Source organism: Monodelphis domestica, chromosome 1 (assembly GCF_027887165.1).
Source record: "Monodelphis domestica isolate mMonDom1 chromosome 1, mMonDom1.pri, whole genome shotgun sequence".
Classification (NCBI taxonomy): Eukaryota; Metazoa; Chordata; class Mammalia; order Didelphimorphia; family Didelphidae; genus Monodelphis; species Monodelphis domestica.
In genome coordinates this window covers 69,620,008-69,639,550 of record NC_077227.1, presented here as the reverse complement: position 1 = coordinate 69,639,550, position 19,543 = coordinate 69,620,008, and positions in this window count along the sequence as shown.

Here is a 19,543-nt window from a genome sequence, read left to right as displayed (position 1 = left end):
TCATTATAGGACCAAAAGATCATTGTCATCTTTTTTTTTTGCTTCAGAAATTCACAAAACTTTTTCCTGAGGTATAGATGGAGCTGTGATATCCACTGGTGAAAGGTTAGACAGCAACAGAGCTGATAATTAGTGAAATGAGAACCCACATGGATAAAATAATTTCCCTAAAGTATTCAAGTATTGTTACAATCGGAATTTTAAAGTTTAGAAACTTTATTGATTCTTTAGAACAAACCAAATATTTTACAGATAAAGAAACTGAGCATATAGAAGTTAAGTGATTTATTCACAAGCATATAACACATAAGTGGTAGAGCTGGAATTTGTCTCTGGACTCTTACTCCTAATTGTTTCTATTATTTATTATTATTTTTTATATGGTAGTGTCTCCTAAGGCTCTGTCCTGAATCCCCCACCCCACCCCCTCACATCACTTGCCTATTGGAAATTTCAAACTTGATCTTTCTCAAATGGGACTTATTATTCTCCTTTCCCTCAAACTTATACTTATTTCAAGCTTTCTTTTTCCTGTTGAGGAAATCCCAATCATAGGAGTAACTGAGGTGATGCATCCTTTTCTCTTCACTCTCTATATGTTATCAATTGCCAAGACTTGCTATTTCTATCTCCATAGCATTTCTCATGTCCATAGTCCTTTCTCTACTCACATGCTAGGATCGTAGCTATAGATCTGCAAGGGATACTAGTCAAGTGTTCTCATTTTAGAGAAGGGATAACTAAGGTTCAAGGGAGTTGAATGATTTGCCTGAGGGTCATACAGTGAGAAGTATTGGTTGGATGGAAATCTGAATCCAGATTCTCTGCCTCCACAGTCTAAATTCTTTCTATTACATTATATTGTTGCAATAGTGTCTTAATTATACTCCTGACTTTAATGTTTTCCTTTTTCAAGCCATTTCCCACACAGGTGCCAAAGTAATCTACCTAAAACACACATGTGAGCATATCACTTCCCTGCCCAAGAATCTTCAGAGGCTCCCTATTGCCTCTAGGATCAAAACCAAACTCTTCAGTTGGTAATTTTAAGCATTTGCAATATAGTTCCAGCTACTTTTCTAACCATATTTTGTACCCCTCCCATCATATTCTTTGTTCTAAGGTAACTAGCCCCGTTGTCGTTTCCTAAACTAGACATTTCTTTTCCTACCTGTGGATCTTTGCAGAGGTTGTCATCCGAGCATGAAATATTCAGCTCCTTATTCACTTCTTTCCCTTAGGATCTCTAGCTTTCTTCAATAGTTAGCTCATCTGCCATATCCCTAGCAAAACCTTCCTTGATCTTCCTTGCTATTTCACTATGATAATTTATGTTATAAATGGTTATGTAACCTATCATAATTAATTACAATTATTATATAATCTCCCCATCCCTCTCCCAGGAAGCTTTGTAAGAACAGGGATCCCTTTCTTTATTTTGCCTTTTTAAATTCTTACTTCTTTGCACAGTGTCTTATACCTAAGGAAGAGGACTAGATCTGTGATACCACTAATGTAGTGTATTCTCAGATAAGGAAACTCTACCAATGCCAGTTGGTAACTTTTCCAACAGCTTATAGACTCCAAAAGCTTCCTAGAAAAGAGAATTACATGGTCAGTATGTGCCAGAGATAGAACTTGAACTCAGGGCTTCCTACTTTTGATGGTGGCTCTCTCTATATTCACCACACTTTCTCTCAAAGCCTTGAATATTACAGATGTTTTAGATTTGGATTAGACTGAATCAACTTGTTTTCCACCCATGACAATTAACTGAGAGCAAAGCTGGAAAGAAGTGAGAGCCCAAAGGAATGCTTGGAAGTCAGGAAAAAGTTATGCTGAAGGAGGTGGCTTGGGAAAATGAACCATGGCTGACAAAGGTCTGGCCCTGTCTCCTGTGTTTTCAAGAATAGATTGTAGGTTATTGTAATTGCTTAGATTTAAAAAATTGAACACATTATATATTTAGTTTTCCCTGCAAAACTGTTTCTGTTTCTTACTGTGGCTCCCACTTGAACTGTGCTCTTAGCCTTTAAAAATCTGGTCACTACATAATTCCACAAAGGACAGTGGGAAGGTTTGGGAAAGGAAGAGGCAACCCTCTTCAACCTGCATTCCAGTGCAGCTCTTCATTTGTCTTCCTGTAGAGAAGTGAATGGCTTTTATTTCCCCCTAGGAATTTATGCTAAACACAATTACATGCAGCATTTGACAACAGAGCTGATAATTTATGTGCTGCTTGAATAGAAAATGAGAAGGATAATAGGGATGAATATCAATGGGTTCAGAAATGACTCTAAATGATTCTATCCCTTTCAAGAAGTTGGGGACTATGTGAACAGGAAGTAAAGGATATAAAATAATCTTCTGGTGGATAAATTTAAAATTTAAAGTCCAAGGGAGATAGAATGTTACTGGGTTGATGTGTGCATGTATGTATATATGTATGTGTATGATACATTATGGACCATTAGGAGCAAAATGATAGTATTTTTAACTGGAAGAGAGTTTAGAGATCATCTAATCTTATTCCCTTGCCTTACACAGGAGAAAATAAGTTCAAAGAAAGTCAAAGACTGGTCCAGAACCACATTTAGTAAGGAGTAGAATCAGGGTTCAAACTCATATCTCTGGAGTCCATATATTATGTTTTTTATTAAGGAGCATAGGCAAGTTATTTAACTGGTTTTGTCTTTAGTTTCTCTCCTCTGTAAAATGAGGTTGTAATAACATTTACTTCACAAGACAATGAGAGGATCAAATAAGATGAAATAAGTAAAGTTCTTTGTGAACATTAAAGAACCATATAAACATTACCTATTATTATTACTATTATTATTATTGGATCATTGATTTAAAAGAACTTAGAGATGCTCTAGTCCTATCCCTTATTTTTGTAGACGAGGAACTAATGCATAGAAAGGATAAATAATTGTCCCCAAATCACAACTAGTAGCTAGCAGAGCAGTATTAGCACCTAGGATCTTTGATGCCAAATCCAGTTCTCTTTCCACTGTATCACACTACTATATTAAATTGTTAACTTTTTGAAATGAATATATATTTGTCCTTAAATAAGAGAGTTTGTCCAATGTTTTATTTCAACAAAAAGGGGCTTAGTCTCTGGAAACAAAAGTCCAACAATTAAAAAATAAACCCATTCCAACTAAAAAAGGAGTGTGCTGTTAACAATTCTTATTTTAAGAAATTTTGTAGTTACCTTAAAATTGGTATGACTAAATAAGTAGAAGGCCTCTAGTGTATTGGGTAGATCTTCTATGATGGCTTTTTTGGTCAGGGATTGACAAGAATTGCATAGGATAGAAAAGCATTGTGGGTTGGTTATCTTTGTTGATGGAGGGTAAAACCCACATTGATAAACTCACAGATCATTCTAAATTTTCATCCTTTCCCTCCCCTGAACCCACTAGTTCTGACAAATGTGGGGTAGAAAGTTAAATACACCAGATACCTCTTACCTTTCAAAACAGAATTGAAATTAAATCTTTTAGTGAGCACAAAGAAGCCTATAGGTCTTTGAGTTCTGCAGGAAAAGACAGCTCTGAGGTGAGATTCCAAATGAATTTGGATTCTAAATTTTTTCCCCTGGCAGGGCAGGAAGCCAGAAGCCTTAGGATTTTTGTATCTCAGAGAGACTGTGAATTTTACTGGAAGGGAAGGCAGAGGGATTTAGTCTCAGAGGATGATGCCTTCTTTCCGGTATTATTTCTTTGACCCAATGACTGCTGCTACAAATCCCATCTGTAATTTTTATCCACAAGTTCTTAGAAAGTAAAATTGTAAACTCATATTTGTTTGATAGTTCTAGCTTAGTGTCTTTTTCTTTTACTAGGCATAACTTCTGAAGGATTATGCCATTAAGAAGAAAAAGCCTTTTTCTTGATCATAGTGCTGAGGACTCCATGAGGAAATCACCAAATAGCAACTGAAAATCATTACTACCCAGTACCTAACAAGTTCCTTTTACTAGTCAATCAATACACATGCATGCTTTGTCCTCCATCTCATTTTACAGATGAGGATTCATGCTTGTTGATTGACTAGTTATTAATTAATCAGGTAAATAGGTCATGCAGTGGATAGAGGGCTAGACCTGAATTCATGAAGACTTGAATTCAAATTTGACCCCATATGCTTCCTAGTGGTGTGACCCTGGGCAAGTCACTTGACTTCTGTCTGCCTCAGTTTCTTAATCTAGAAAATGTGGAAAATACTAACATTTACCTCCTAGGGTTTGTTGTGAGGAGAAAATGAGATGATTTTTGCAAATTTTAAAGAACTACATAAATGCTATTTAATTAATCAAGCACCTACTACATGTTAGGCACAATACAAAAAATGAAAGTCATAAAGGAATCCTCAGGTAATACCTATTTGATTGGAACATAGAGAAATTGAACATGGAGAAAATGAATATGAAATATAGCAAATTATTTTCTGGAGTGAGAGTGGGGACAGGAATAATATGAAGAGTGGTTTCATAACAATTGAATGGAAATTCCAAAGATCACATCACAGTGGACAGTGGGGTAGGGCAAAATAGTGACACACGTGGAAAGGAAAACTGAAGCAAGTTTTGGACTTTTTGCCACTCAAGTGCAGTAAACAGCAGTTGGAATGCTAGAATGAAGATATTGACAAGAATGACAGTTGATGGGGGGAGGGGAACCTGGAGAGTAACAGTTGGTCTAGAGAGTCTCTTTCCTGGCCCTCGGACTGGAAGGAGCCTCTCTCCTTGTCTCTGGACAGAAGTACCTTTATTTCTGGACTTTTCCCAACTGTGTGCTCTACCCAGATTCCTGCGATTGTGTCATCGAACAAAAGGATTTAAGGGGAGCAGTTTGAACTGTAAGGGCAGTCTTTAGGGGTGTCAGCCCTAAGAGACAGGGCCAATCAGCTCTGAAGGTCAGCATCTTTTCTTCTTGCTGTCCATTGCTGAAGACTTTGAACTTGAGAAAGCTAGCATAGATTAGCATAGACAGGAATAAAAGAAACCCTCCACCAGCCTGCAAGGCCTGGCCTCAGCTCAAAAGCTGAGAGAGACTCAAACCCAATCTAGGGAAATCCCGATTTCCTCTTCCCTGATACCTCCCCAATCCAAACTTGTTATTAAAATTCATCTTTATTTAAATAAAACCACAGTTAGATAAGAGGACTGTCATTTCAGGGGGACGTAGAGGGAGCTGGACCCAAGGATAGCCATTCAGCCATAAACTATCCTTATTGGACCCCTGCTGGGTGACCTGGCCCAGGGGGAGGCTTGTCCCTCGGGGGGTGGGGGGGAGCCATGCTTCCCTGCTCTGGGGTATCTTCAACATCAATCACTAGAGAAGACATCCCCTCAGCTTATCAGAGTTGGCCTATTTCTTGTGAATCCCATTTTTCAAAGATAGCCTCTCAACAGGGGGTGTCTCTCTCCTTTTATCTCACCAGGATCTATATTCCCTCTCTCCCTTCAACTCCTCCATTCCCTGTTACAACCCTTCCTTATCCCCTGGACCTCTTCAAACCTACACTCCCTTTAAATATTACACAAAAGAGGGATAAAATTCTTGACATAAGTACATAATCAAAAGTCTTTAAGCTTTAATTGCTTGAAATTAAACTAAGACTTTTGGGACAACTTGTGTATCTAGGACAAATAGATATCATAGTATAGGTATCTTCATTGTTACTTTATTAATATTTCCTAATTTTTCTTTTGCTATCATTTATGTTAGAGGCTAATAGGATTATCCTAAATGTATAGAAAAGAATTTAGAAATGAATGGATTTGCCTAAGGCTTCTGGATATTAGTCATCATGATGAGGATATTAGTAATAGTAATAATAATAACAATAATGTTAGTGATAAGAGGAAGCCATCATGAACCTAGGAGTTTTAGACTCCTAGTATGAAACTAGTGACAAGATACTTTTAATGCCTCTGGTTCTCAGCATTAAATTGAATTTGATTAATCTGATCAACACCCTGCTTAGTAATTGCCATGCACTTGTAAGCTGATCCCTGCAGGGCTTCCTCCACATTCTTTCCAATTGTCACCAATCACTATTAATTAGTTAACTGACAGCTTTCCATCTAATGTCTGTTGGGTTAACTCTGCCCAAAATGGGATACTGGTCATGCAAAGACTTGGTCCTTGCTACAAAGATTTTTCAATCAAGTCAAAGAGATGCAGTGAAACAGTGGAAAACTGTGTGATAGTTTTAATTAAAGGCTAAAATTATGTAGTACAAATTTTAACATTGACAGGTAGCATGAATTCACCAACAATTGTTGATCATGTTCTCTGAGCATTGTATAATTATCCTAAGGCACCATAATGCATTGTATAATTATCCTAAGGCAACATAATGAAAGGACTAGTAGTAGTAGTAGTCTCTGGGTAACCGAGGATGATGATTGTCTTTGTGTGTTTCTGTGCACAAAGACACTTGTGCTTGAAGATTTAAGTGGAAAAGTTGATGCACAGAGACAGTCCCACTCTCTTGGCATTGGAAGCCTGGGTCCAGTGGCACGAAAAGTCGTTACACCTAGAGACTTTCTCAGCTGCATTGGATGGCCGTGTTGTCTTTTGTGCTCCAACATGCCCTAAGCACTCCACAGTGCCTTGCTGCGTCACCATCTCAGCCGTTGAACCTTCTTGTTGGTTTCTTCCGGTTGTTCGGCCGAAGCAGTCTTCACATGCTGGGTGAGCAAAGCCCTGGTTTACCAGGGGTCGATGACGACCTGATGGCTACCCTCACAAGGTTTGGCCGGCCTGTCGAAGCCGTTGCCCAGGGTGTGGCTGCTGCCGCATGCTAACAGCTACTAGGAGCCACAAGTGAGAGCTGGGTGTCAGGTGAGGGTCAGAGGCTGGAGAGCTGCCCTAGGAGGGCACGACAAGCCCTCCATACCAGAGATACTACCCCTCTGTAAATCTTGAAATCTCTCAGACTTGTGAATGTTAAAAATTTCCCCATCAGGGAATTCTTAATTGGAACAAATTCCCTACTGAGAAACATTTCCCATTTTGATGTGAGGACTCACCAGGATCAGAAATGGGAGGACCTCTACTCCACCCATACTTAAGACTGCTTTAGGGGAGAAAACTCATTGCTAAACAAAAGAAAGTACTTGGATCTATGCTTATGGTGGGGCAAGGAGTTCTTTGAGCCAGGCCTGTTTTTAGAATTGATACAATGAGATGCTAGGTACCTAAAAGGGTTGGGCAAGTTTTGTCTTAATAAGATTAGTTGACTCAGCTGTGTTTTCTCTGAGGCTATTGGTCGACACAGCAGCATTTTTTTTGATTCAGACTTACTGAAGACATTTGTCGACTTAGCAGGAATTCAGATGGGCAGTCCTTTGGAAAGCATCTACAGTGATTGGTAGATGTAGGGATTTAGGGGAGGTGACATGGGAGAAAAACCCCTATATAAGAAAAAGCAGAATCTCTTGAGTATATCCTTTTGGATAGATCCTTTTGGAGATAGATCCTTTTGGAGAATTCCTTTTGGAGGATCTCTGATGAGGATCGCTTGGGAAGAATCTCTTGAGAGAGGCTCTGGAGAAGGGAAGCTCTTGGAGGACAATCTCTAAGGAGGTCTCCCTGGAGTTCCTCTAAGGGGACTCTGTCCCTCTGGAGGCTCTGGAGAGACGCCCTTTGGAACAGTCTCTGGCTGGAAGGCTCTCTGGTGAAGTCAGCTGAGATGGAGCTGGCCTGGTGTTACTAGAATCCTTGTTTAGTTAGACCTTGTGGTGAGTGTTAAAAAACTGACTGATTTCTCTTTTAAGACTCAGGTCTAGGCCATATTGGCTTGAGGCCCTTTATACTTATTCCTTTCTTACTCTCTCTCTCTTTCTTTGATTACTCATTGTATTGTTAATTAAAATCTCTATAAAACCCAATTGACTTGGGTATTTGAATAATTGGGAATATTTCCCTGGCGACCACCTTATATTTGATTTTAAAACCCAAGACACTGTAGTGAAACATATTTCTGTGGTCAAATTTACTCACCCACTCTTATATCTATCACAATTTATATCTTCCACTATTTTAATCACTACAGTTTAAGACCTCAACCATTTTAAATCTCACACCTCCCTGAGCACCCCATATACCCCAATGAAAGGACTACCCAGGCATAATCTTCAATAAAGGTAAAAGAGAGTGCAGGTTTGGAATCTGGAAGATCTGAGTTCAAATCCAAGTGTCAGACATTTAGTAGTCATATGACCCTGGGCAAGCCTCTCTATACTCTTTTAGCCTCAAGTTCATTATCTGTAAAATGGGGATAATAATAGCCTTTACTGGATAGGTTTGTTGTGAGAATCAAATGAAATAATGTAACTAATGTATCTTGAAGTGCTATATCAATGTTAGCAATGATAATGATGATGATGATACTGTAAATAGAGAGGACCAACTAGCAGTTGAGGCAGTGTAGCATAGTACAAAGAACTTGGAATTTTGAACTTGTATTCAAATCCTACCTCTGTTATACTACATTTTTTTTTTAATGTTGGAGTGACTGATTACCTCTCTAGGCAGTCAGTCAATAAATGAACATTTATTAAGCATCTACTCTATCAGACACTATGATAAGCCCTGGACATAGAAATAAGAAAAAGATAATCCCTTCCCTCAGGGAACTTAGAGATAATCACAAAAAAATGAAGTTGAAAAAAGGTGATCGGTGGAGGAAGATTCCTGGCAAGGGGGAATGGAGAAGTACAAAGGAGTATAGTAGGCCGGGAAATGAATGACTTCATTTTCCTCATCTATAAAATGAGGGAGTTGGATTTAATGGCCTCTAAGATCTCTTTCAGTCCTAAATCTATGTCTCAATGCAGGTGTTCCCAATACATGCATATCCTAAACTAGATGACATTTGCCCAGCCTCTCAATGATCATGGCCAGAAAAGTTTTGTGTTGTAATGAGATTATGGTAGCACAGGATCCAACTTGATCTAATCAGGAAAGTTTTCTTGAAGATTAGTTTAAAGGAGAATTTGAGGTAGAAGGGAAAGAGTTAGCAAGGATTAAAAACATCTAACACAAAAGGTTAAATCAAGAAGCCCCTATCTTTAGAGAGAACTTTGAAGTTATTGATCACAGCTACACCTTTTTAGGTTTTAACAATTAGCCTCCAGTAGCCTGCCCATAAAGAGAATGAGTGACCTAGGCACCAACTCTGGTAAGAATGCAGAAGGAGAGGATACTCTGGCTCTTACGAGTTAAATAGACAAGGAAATCGCTGAGCTGGGTAGAGTCCTTCAGCTGGGAAGATCAGAAAGCAATTATGCATGGACTGAAATGTAATCTGCAACAATCCGTCATGCTGTCTCCAGCTGCTTTATATGCAGAAAGTTCATCTGCTTTAATCTCTATAGTCCCCAAATTTGTGCTCACTCTCACATATATTATGCAAAGAGATGGCTCTGGGTGGCAGCACTGGGTTCCCTATTGCAGTGCTCTGGGCTGCTCCCTGGTCCACCCTGCCCACCCTGAAGTCTGAGGGCATGCATCTATTTGTGTAAGCACCTTTTGATTTCTCTCTATCACTAAAGCAGATTTTATAGCCAGATGCTGCAGTCTTGCACCCTGGCAACTCCCTTGCCTTACACTGACAGTCACATGAAGTTGTGCAGATCTGCTGAGCACATCATTTGATGGCAGATCTGAGACTGGACAGACCCTGGAGGAAACAGCTATTTATAGGTTTCAGTCTTGCATGTGCCTTTCAGAGAAATCAGCTTGCTCTACATTCCTCCAATCAGGACTAGAAGGCACTATGTGTCTATCATGGCATAGTCTAAATTTGGGGGGAAATGATTAAGTTGGAAGAGTCTTTGTTAGGCATTGCTTATTAAGAGTACAACCCTTATCAAATGTTCTAATTCTACTGCTAGGAGAGGAAGAGGAAGAGGGGGAGGAGAAGGAAAAAGACAGAGCAAGGATTAGGTCTCAAATTCAGTTAGTATAACTTTATTGGACATTGACAATCTGTTGTTCATTGCTCTCAAAAAGTAAAGTGTCCATCACAGAAACTTGAACATAGTCATCACTCAGTGTTTGTTGAATGCATGAATCTCTAATCTGCTATTTATAATTATATGACCTTGGACAAATCAGTTATCCTGTCTGTGCTTCCTTCCTTATTTGTAAAATTGGGATTTGGACTAGTTTATCTCTGGGGAGGGAGAAAACCGGCCATGCAGATTAGTTAGACAAGATAATAGCAATCATCATCCAGATTTACATATGACATGACATGACATCTTTCTATCCATCTCATGAAAACTATGTTATTACATTTGAATCTCATAATAGTCCTCTGAAGGAAGAGGTGTTGTTCTATTATTCTTGTCTTATGGATAAGAAACCTGACATTCAGTAAGGTTAAGTGACATGCTATGAAATCTAGATAGTAAGTGCCAGAGGTAGAATTTGCACTCATTTTCCTGGCATCAAATCCAACAACCTAACCACTACACCATGGTGCCTGTCTAATATGGTTCCTGCTATTAGAGAGAGTAGCAAGTATAATACAGGAAAAACAACAGAGGATCAGTAATTCATAAGAACTAATTATTCAAGAAGAGACCTGGCAATAAAAACCTTGGCCTTGGGTGTCTACACACAGATGCACAATAGATAAATAATAAGCTGAATTATGGGCTCTAATGTAGAGAGATAAATTTGACCATATACTGAGAGGCAGGGAGGTGGCATAATGGATAGAGTGGGGAGCTTGGAGTCAGGAATACCTTAGTTCAAATATGACTTCAGACAAGCTGTGTGTGACCCTGGGAAAATCACTTAATCTTGTTTACCTCAGTTTGTTCATCTGTAAAATGAGTTGGAGAAAGAAATGGCAAATCAGTATAGTATCTTTGCCAGGAAAACCATAAAATGGGGTCACAATGAGTTGGATGAGACTGAACAACAACAGAAGGTTTCATTGACTATGACTATTGAAATAGATCTCTATTTCTCTCTCTCTTTTTATTAATTTCTTGATGATTTTTTTTAAATTAGAAGAGAGAATGAGTGGAATAGTTTTGGGTGCCTAGTCTGGGAATTTGAACCTACATTTCTAATGTTTTTCCTGGGAAAATACAAACTAATATCTAATTATGTAAAACTATAGAGCACTTATTGAGTGTGTATATTCACAACAGAAGTTTAAACTATAGATACCCATGTGAATGTTTGGGTGCATATGTATATTTGTTTATACATCTAAAAAGATAACAAGTTCCTTGAGGGAAGCATATGCTTCTTCCATTCATTCAATTGTTGTGGTGGTTGTCACTAGTTTTTTAGTCATGCCCAACTCTTCATGACCCCATTTGGAGTTTTCTTGGCAGAGACCCTGGAGAAGTTTGCCATTTCCTTCTCCAATTCTAATTCATTTAACTAACAAGTATTTATTAAGTACCTCATGCCAGGAACTGTACAATGTCTTTCATTGTACCTAGAGCACTGTAAAAGCATAGGAGCTACTCATTAAATGCTGTTGAATTGATTTAGACATCTTGGTTATAAACTGATTCATAGTTCTTTCTTCTATAAATTTATTCCACCCTAAAACATAAAGGATGGTGTTTTTTTTTGGGGGGGGGGGAAAGAAGACTACCACTTCAATTTATTTCTATTCTGAATTTAAGAAACATCAAATAAAATAACCATTTACATATACAAAGTAGAACATTTCTAATAATTCAACAAACATTTGTTAAATGTTTCAGGCTATGCTAAGCTGTGGAGATATTAAAGAAACAAAAAATAACTCCTGCCCTCAAGGAGCTCACCATCTAATGGGGAACGGAAAAAGAGGATTGCATTTGAAACTGTAAATCTCTATAATACACATCTTACTTTCCCTCTTAAGTATATTATAAATTCTAATGGTTACTTTCAAAGCTCTTACTTGTCTGTTTCCTTCTGTTTTCTTCTTTGAATTTTAGAAGTTCTTCAGTCACTCTCTTTTGTTTCAGGTAACCTATATGTATTTCTATCTTTACTTTCTTTTCTCTCCTGTCTCCAAATGAAAAAGAAAAAACAAAGTCCTTGTAATATATATGCATAGTTAAACAAGTCAAATTCCCATGTGAATAATGGTTAGTTATTTCACTGAACAGAGTTCTTAAGGTTTTCAAAGTTCTTTTTCTTACAGTGCTCTAGTCATTGCATAAATAGTTCTCTAGATTCTGTTCATTTTGCTTTGCATCAGTTCATATAAGTCTTTCTAGGTTTCTTTGATAACATCTTATTACTGTCACTTGACCAAACCTAGTAAGCTGTGTTCCCAAAAACCAAGATGATCCAAGCCAACAATTAGAGTTCTCAATTGGTGTGAAACATTTTGTTAGGTGCTTAAGATCCAAAGAGAACCTGCCCCCCCCAATAAAAAAAAAACACTTTTCCTTTAAGGAGTCTTTATTTACTGGGTAGACATGAAAAAATAAGTTGATAAATAACAATTTGAGGAAGAAGAGAGTACAAAGCTAGTGGGATCAAGAAAAGCTTCCTGTAGGATATGGTACATAAATTGAACCTTTGAGGAAGTTAGAAATCTAAGAAATATAGGTAAAGGGGGTGATTACTTCTACGAACTGTTCAAAGACATAGAGTTGGGTCGGGAATGCCAAGATTGGAGTATAACAAGCAAAATAGTTTGGCTAGGATGTAGGATACCTGAAAGATTGTAACACAATTTTTACTTTTGGAAAGAAGTGATTTTTATTCTTCCTAAGAGCATGGTAATGACTGACTCATTTGTATTTATAACACTCTTCAAATAAAATATACGTGTGAGGTTCTATATGAAGAAATTGGCCCATTTAGAAATTAAGTAGGAATAAAAAAGCTTGATCCAGGGATTAAAAACCAATAAAATTCACTTAAAATGCTTTTATTGAATTAGGAGAATAAATTTAAAACTTTTAGAAAAACTTGTGTTGTTAAAAAAGCAAAACTATTATTTTAACTTTTTCATTAATTCACTGCCTTTCAAGTTCAATGAGTCTTTTTAGGATTAACTTCATTGTTATATAAGCTTTAGATTAAACTTTTATCTCTCTTTAGAAAGATCCTGTATTCCCAATTTGTAGATAGATTCATTGATTTTATCAGTTTTTAACATATACAGGTATCCCAATAGTCATTTTGCCTTCTTAATTCGCTGACACATTGACCCTAAATAAGACTTAAGTAAAAAAGGCCATATGTATACATATGTGTGTATATATGTACCACTCTTAAAGTACCTTTAGTATTTTATTTCTAAGGACTCTATTCAGTGACAGGAATGTACTGGTGTAAGCACTTATATGTCAGAAATTGGTGAATGCTACATATCAGAACTTGATTTATTTTTTTTTTTTTGGCTTTCTAGACTTAATAAAGTGATGGAGAAAATGTTAAGACTGAAGATTAAACTTAAAAGTATGTCCCACATACTTTTGTTTCCCAAGGATCCAGCTGGTAAACATTTACCAATATGCCCCTTCTCACAGCCTTACTGACTCTTATTTAAAATGTATTTCTACTGCCTAAAGGAGGGCCACAAAACTCATACCGTTTTGCCCAGCAATACCAGTAGTAGGTCTGTATCCCAAAGAGATCAACTCTAGCAAAAAAGAACTTACTTGTATAAAGATTTTTATAGCAGCTCTTTTTGTTGGGGGCAGAGAACTGGAAACTGAAGGGATGTCCATCAATTGGAGAATGGCTGAACAAGTTGTGGCATATGATTGTAATGGAATACTATTGTACCATAAGAAATGATGAACAGGACAACCATAAACAAACAAACAAACAAAAATTCTGGGAAGATTTATATGAAGTGATGCAAGGTGAAGTGGACAGAACAAGGGGAACATTTTATATAGTAACATCAATAATGTATGATGATCAAATGTGAATAACAACTGTTATCTGCAATGCAAGGATTCAAGACAACCCCAAGAGACTCATGAGCAGAAAAACTATCTACCACCATAGAAAGAAATGATGAGTCTAAATGTAGATTGTAGCATAAATATTTTTTGCTTTATCTCCTCGAGATTTTTTTCTTATATTTGTCTTTTTTCACAACACAATGAACTTGGAAATATGTATTGCATGATAGCACTTGTGCAACCTATATCATATCTGCCATCTCAGAGAGGAGGAAGGAGAGGCAGAGAGGGAGGAAGGGAGATAACATGGATTACGAAATGTCAGAAAATCATTATTAAAAATTGTATTGACATATAAGAAATAAAAATACAAAATACTTTTCTTGTAGTCTTAGCCATATGGTTTCCCAGGACACAAAAGAGCAGACTCAGACACATAGGAAAGAATTAGTAAAAACTTCAAGTCAAGATATAATAAGTAACTTTAGGAAAAGTAATCAGTGATAGCTGACATACTTGTTAAAGGAGGAGAGAGAAGAGTTCGAAAAGAGGCAGGGTTATGAAGAGCTTTAAATGCTCAAAACACAACTTTATAATTGATCCTGTGTAGAGAAGAGACATTGGAGTCTGATGAGCAGAGGCATGAGATGCTTAGAGTTATGATTTGGGGTGTTACTTGAACAACTGTGTCAGATAGGTTGGAGTGGAGAAAGACTTGAGGAGGGAGGAAGACCTGAGAAGGGAGATCAAAATTGAGTGCTACTACAATAATCTGGGCAGGAGGTGATGAAGGCTGAACTAGTAGCTATGTGAATAGAGAGAAGGGAATAGAGGGAAGATATGTGAGAATTGGGAAGACCTGGCAACTCTTTGGATATGTGGAGTGAAAGGAGTTAAGAATGTGTGTTGTTCAGTCATTTTCAGTTGTGTTTGACTCTCTGTGACCACTTTTTTTTCATTTGTTTTTGTTTTTAGCAAATATACTGAAATGGTTTGTTATTTCTTTTTCTGGCTCATTTTACAGATGAGGAAACTGAGGCAAACAGTGTTTAAGTAACTTACCCAGAGTCACATAGCTAGTGTCTGAGGCTAGATTTGAACTCATGAAGATGGGTCTTCCTGCCTACGTTGGATAGATGGACAACAGTATATCTCCTTCCAGTTCTTTTAACAGTTAATTTTTAATTTTTAATATTTTAATATTCAATTTAATATTCAAACTTCTTCAGCTATTTTAAAATTTGATGGTGTAGAAGACACAAATTTGGCTTTTTCATGTGTTTTTAATAACCACTGTCTTTCTGTCCTTATGTGGAAAAATATATCCTACATGCCCGAGTCTACTCTTTTGTGTCCTGGGAAAGGAAGGAGAGGGAGAGAGGGAGGGAGGGTGATAACATGGATTACAAAATGTCAGAAAATCATTACTAAAAACTGTATTGACATGTAAAAATAAAAATAATAAAATACATTTCTAGTAGCCTTAGCCATTTGGTTTCCCATATGAAAAGTATGGTGCCATTGCTGTGAGGAAAACAAAAGAAGCACAAGACCTTGTCTGCATCCTTAAGGAACATTTAGTTTGGGAGATAAAGATTAATGATTCAGGGCCATACAAACCAAATATCAAACAATTGTACCAACTAGAAATATTTCTTAGACTGGAAAGTCCTCCCTAAGGAGGTGGGACTTGAATTAGGTCTTGAAAGATGCCATAGACACCGGGGAAGCCTCAAGAGCAAGGAGATGAGAATGAGCAGGATGTGCACAGGAAGAAGGAAGTTGGCCAACTCTGTTGGCCAAAGTGTATGTTGGAAAGGAATAAATACAATTTAAAAGATTTGGGGAGTGGCAGGGCAGATTATGGAGAATGTCTTGAGTACTAATCCAAAAAAGATTCAAGTATTTAAGTGCCTACTATTTGTGCTGAGGATATAAACACAAAGAATGAAATCATCCCTATGTGGAAGAAATATATTTGAGAGAGAAAACAAGTATATATATATATATATATATATATATATATATATATATATATAAACCACATATATAGCATAAATAGAAAGCAAATAAACACACATATATGTATTTGCATGTAAATACACACACAAAGTAGTTAAATACAATTAGTTTAGAAGGGAGGGCCCTAGCAGTTGGAAGATTCAGGAAAAGTCTTAATGTAGGAGATAGTGCTTGAGCTTGTGTCTTCAGGGAAGAAAGGGACTCTGAGGGAGAGGTTAGGAAGGAGTGCATTCTGGAATTAGAGGACTGCCAGGGCAAAGGCACCATAGAGAGTGAGGTGGAGTATTGGTTATGAGAAAGAGAAAAAGCCAGCTGAACTGGATTTCAGCATGTCACAGGGAGATAAGACTGGAAAAATAGCCTGGGGCCAACTCTTTAAAAGTTCAGTTAAAGAGTTAATTTTATCCTAAAGGCAGTTCATAATTGAGTGTTAGACCAGTCAGGTTCAAATTTGTTGGATCCCTCTCTTCATTTGTGGAGGGTTTTTTTAGTGATTACACTTTCTATTATCCTCACAGACATTTTGAAGGAATGAGGTACCTTCATCTCCTTCCTTTTGTTATTGATCTCATTTAGAAATGAGGAAACTGAGACTTAGAGAAGTTGTGATTTGCCCAAGTTTACCCAACTAAATGCTCATGAAATTGTCCCCAACTTCTCATAGAAGATTGGAATTTTCTTTGGTATATATCATCGTTTGACTCAGAAAAAATGCATTTTCAAAGTTTCTCCTGAACATATATTACAATTATATATTATTCTGTGATAGATAACTTTGTTCAATGAACTGCCTAATATTAATAGCAAGTGAGATATTAAAATATATCTATAGAGATAATCATTTAAGGTATCTGCCTGCAATAATAATGATGATGATGACGATAGTATTTATAAGACCTACAATGTGACAGGTACTGTGCTAAGTGCTTTATAAATATAATTTTATTTGATCCCAACTCTGGGAGTTAGGTCCTATTATTATTTTACAGATGAAGAAACTGAGGCAAAGAGGTTAAATGATTTGACCAAGATCACAGAATTATTATTTAAGGCTTAATTTGAATAGTACTTAATGTAGTACTCTAGTGTGACCCTGAAACCCCAATATCAATAGAAAATTACGAACCTATTTATAATCTGTTCAGTAGTTGAGTGGCATAGCAAATAGAATGTTGGACCCAGAGTCAGGAAGTCCTGAATTCAAATTAAGCCTCAGATACTTAATAGCTGTATGGTCTTGGGCAATTTACAAAACCTTTATTTGCCTCAGTGTCCTCATCTCTAAAATGGGGATTAAAATCTACCTAGCTCCCTGCTTTCTTGTCAAATGAAATAGCCCATGTGAAGTACTTTATAAATGTTAGTGATGATTATTACCAGTTGTCTTCATGGATAATATTGTACTGCTTCAATTGATAACTGGAAAAATGCAGGACCTCTTGGAGCAGAGATTCACCGTCATCCAACAGTATCGGTCTAGCCAATCATAATAGATAAACCAAATTGATGAAAAATACACACTGCTCAAATTATAGCATATAATTGAATTGGATAATCCAATGGGTGAGTCCATTCTTATTTGTGCATATATATTTACATATATATATAAACACAAATGTGTTGTATGCATTTTGATCAGATACTCTATATAAGTAGTAAAGTTGGTCTCAGGACTGTCTGGAAAGAGGAGATTGAATTGTATTACATTGGATAAATTATGTAGCACTTATACCTGTTAGCTAGATGACTTTGGACAAGTCATTTATAATATAGATCCTTCTAAGTCTATGTTTCTCCTTATTTAAGGTGAGGCTATTGGACTAGATTTTTAAAGTTCCTTCCAGTTCAGAATGTTATGTTTCTGTGAAGCTGCTTGTTCCCACAAGGCCTCTGTTTTTAAGCCTGATGTGTTCTTGCTGGTACTATATGATTGTAAATTATGGATCACCATGGCCTCACTATATCAAAAGTTGTGAGATATCCACAGGGCAGTAAAAAGCTTCATGGTCTTCATTCCTCTCCAGGTGGAACTCCTGACTTTTTCCCTTGACTTTCTCTACAATGTCCCCCCGAAATCTTTCTATATTGGAGGTTCACTTTGGTCCTGGACTTCACAGAATGGAAGTACTCTCTGACCCTTCAGGCCTCCCTCCAATGCCTGTTTCCTCCCAGAACTTCCATTTTAAGGAGCATACCCAGCCCCCAATGTTTTCATTCCTTTTCTCTTTTTCTTTTTCAATCCCTGCCTTCTTAGAATTGACATTAAGCATAAGAGTGGAAAGGTCTAGATAGTTGGGTTTAAGTGACTTGCCCACAGTCACAAAGGTCATATTTGAACCCAGGACCTCCTGTCTCTACACTTGGTGCTCACTGAGCCACCTACATGCCCCCTTGCTACCTCTTTCTACAGAGGATGTATTCAAAATTCTAGGTGCTTCTCTCTAGTTCTTTTAATATTTTGAACTGGTACTTAGTATTGATTCTAGGAGAGAAGGTAAGGAATGGAAAAAAAAAGAAATATGTAGCAAGAATCACACAGGCATAGAGAAGTTATGAATTGTTCTGGTGGAGAAAATTCTGCATCAATAATATCATGTCGAAGTATCTATTGGTTGGGAAGAGAACCACAAGGTAAATAATCTTTGTCTACTGCTTAGTTCTCAGGGTAACTATAAGTACTTATGATATATCATGTGGCAAGCTCTTCAAAAGGCAAGAATTATAGAAGACTTAGGTGTATGGCTAGTTTATTACTAGCTCCTGTTACTAAGGTCATTAATAACAATTGTGAAAGTCTTGGATATTCTGCATAATCAATATATATCTTGTATGTATATTTTTGTGTGTATTTTGTCTCTCCCAATTGAATGTGAGGTCTTTAAGAACAGGCACTGTGCTTTTGACTTTCTAACCTCAGGTATACTGGAAAGAGTCCTGAATTTAGAGATAGAAAACTTGTATTTAAACCCTTCATCTGGTATTTACTACTTATGTGACCTTGGCTCTCTGGGTCAAGATTTCCTCCTTTATAAATTGGGGTGTGGAGTGAACCGGGTCAGTTGTGAGATCTCTACTACCTCTAATCCATGATCCTAATACTATGTTCTTACAATTGCCCCAATCACAAAATTCTTTAATTTCTCTCATACAAAAGAAATACAGGACATACTTTGTTCTGGCTCCCAGAGAAGTAAAATAAATAGGTGACCCAACAAAATAGTTTCAACTCTCTTCTCACCAGGTTTCCATGCCCCATCTCTCTTCTATATCAATTTTTTTCTTTTTTATTATTTTTGAAATTATATTTTATGTTTTAATACCAAAAATTTTCTTTTCATGCCCCTCCATTCAGAAAAAAAGAAAAATAAAACTTATAACAGATATGTCGAGTGAAGCAAACAAATTCTTGTAGTGGCCATGTCTAAATATCTCATTCTAAATGTTGAGTCCATCACCTCCTTGTCAGAAGACAGGTAGCATAATTCATCATTTGTCCTTTGGAATCACATCTAATCATTGCATTGATCAGAGATTAAGGTTTTCAAAGTAGTTAATTTTTATGATGTTCATGTGTATAAATTACTCTAGTTCACCTTACTTCACTCT